Raw genomic sequence first — 2,529 nt, 5'->3', positions numbered from 1 at the left:
CCTATGGACCACCATCACGCTGCTGACCATGACCTGGCCTTCAGGGATTACTTCAGCACCTACCAGCTCTTGCACACCTGAGAAAATACACCTGATCATGCAAACATGTCTTTCCAGATGCTGTTTGAGCACATTTGGGAGGTCAGCATCTTTATCAAAAATGCAGGCATTTAATTTAGGTTTCACAGACATAGACAAATTAAAGACACCTTTCACAAACATGCCTCCGCTGCAGCCCTTCTATAAATCAGTCAAAATGAATTAAAAGTTCAAATCCTTCTGAAGAAATGCACCCATCACTTTACTTTTATTGGTCCTAATTTATTGCGATATTAATTAAGGACCTTAGTGTACTCTTCTCACGGTTGACAAGACACTGATTATTTCAAGGAGAGTTCAGCAAAAAGTTCTCTTTCTCAAAACATGCGGTTGGCTACTGACAGTTACCCAAAAGTATTTGAGAAATCTGCATATTTATTTACCCTTTATTCATTTGACTCTAATGAAATGTCTAATAGTGAAGTTAAAACAGTGTGGACATTGAACAGGCTGTGATTGAAGTGACGGTCAGTCCCCCGTTTTGCTTACATTGGACCTGCTCTCTGAGATTAGAATAATATAAGCACATAAGCCTTTGCTTGTTCACAGCCTCCTCACCTACAACCTCCCCGGTCCTTTTCGTTCTGAGTATGTAATTGCACTAAGAACCTTCTGCATCACATCTCCTGCTTAACCGCATTCGAAAGGAGACATAAACTCTCTCTTAAGTGGAATTTTTGTCCTTATGAGGGGTATGATTGATCAAAACCCTGCCTTTCAATAAGAGTGAGTGAGTAGGCCTGAAAATACCAAAACCACTCCCCCCCTCCTTTTTCTCTGGTTGCAGATGTCAAGCAGGAAGAGGAGGGTAGGTCGAGCACAGAGACCCCTCTCAGATCCTTAGCTGCCCGTAAAAGCAAAAGAAAACATAAAAAAATGAATGTATTTCACAGGAAAGCTGAATCATGTTGCCGGGAGAAATATGAAAAAACACGTCTACTTTTCTGTTTCAATGTTAAGTTTCAGTTTGAGTGAGTATTTGAACCCAAAGTTATTCAGCCCTCAATGCAAATATGCAAAAAATAAAATATATAAAAATCAAAATGTTCAACTAAGCTAATATTATAAGCATTTATCTATAATCAACACATAATGCCACTACATAAATCCACTGAAGTTTCAAATGAATCAGCTTATTCATTCAAAGCATTTTTAGTACGTAGTAAATCATCCTGTTGTTCTTATGACCTTTTGTGAAGTGAGCCCATTATTTCCGACCAATGGCCAGCACTTCTCAATAGAAAATGTCTAATGTGTGTTAACTCACCACAGCACCCCTGATTGACAAAGGCCTCCATTTCATTAATGTGGTACAGTTTGCATAACCCAACCTCCATTTTCAATTTCCACCAGAAATCATCAATAGAGTTCAAGTTAGGTGACTATGATTGCCACCTTAGCACCGTGAAGCCTAGATTTATTTAAACCAATGGCAGACTTAGTTTTAAAGTCTTCTCTTGATTTACAGGCTTTTTCTGACAGGAATCATGTCAATGTTTTGGAACGGCCCAGTCAGAGACCTTTCTATAGAGGGAGCTAAAGATTAGGGTGATGACTATGAGGCCTTCTAGCCTCAGAAATGGAGCTCATCACTTGTTTCCAATCAATGTTTTTTAACTGAAGAGTAAGTGTTGCTCTTCCACTCAGAATCCATCTTGTCATCTCTCTTAAAGCAGCCTGTAGGCATGGTGTTCTTTGCCGCACATGCTTCATTCTTCAGCATTTATGTGCCTTACTGTGGAAACTGAAACATCTGGGGCTGCTGCCACCAAGTATTGTTGCAGCGGCTTTTGCAGTAGCTGTGGGTTTTTGACGACCTGCATTATTAAGAATCTGGTGCCAGTCATTGCTTCCTCTTTCTGCCACAATCTGCTGGCATAGCTTCTGTTCTTTTTTTTTTTTTTTTAGGCACAAAATGTTTCAATTATTTTTGAAAGTGAGCTGTCAGGAGATTGCGTGGAGAGAGAAAAGGGGGGCATGCAGTACACATCAATGGGCTGGGACTCGAACCCACAACAGCATGTGTCGAGGACTAAGGGCTCTGTACATGGGTCTCACGCTTTACCCCTGTGCCACCACTGTGCTTGTAGCTGATGTTCTTTTAGCATAAAACTTGTGAACTATTCTTTTACTTGTATATCTAGGAACATCCAACCAGGGCCTATCTTTTTGAAAACATTTGGCCAGTTCTCTCGAATTGAGCAAATTTCTCTTGAAATAAATTCTACATGCAATAAAACATCACCCTCAACAGCTCAGGTATTTGACTTAAGATCAGTTTCATTAAACTCTTTTAACAATTGTGAGGTGTTTATTTTAATCACTATTTGGACTTTTTAGGTAATAAACCCAATTTTGCAGTAGGGGTAAAAATATTCAGGGGCCTAGCTTGTCTTGGCATGTACAAGCAATGATAAACACAAAAAGGCA

The sequence above is a fragment of the Girardinichthys multiradiatus genome, chromosome 3 (genome assembly GCF_021462225.1).
Source record: "Girardinichthys multiradiatus isolate DD_20200921_A chromosome 3, DD_fGirMul_XY1, whole genome shotgun sequence".
Classification (NCBI taxonomy): Eukaryota; Metazoa; Chordata; class Actinopteri; order Cyprinodontiformes; family Goodeidae; genus Girardinichthys; species Girardinichthys multiradiatus.
This window is presented reverse-complemented; position numbering follows the sequence as displayed.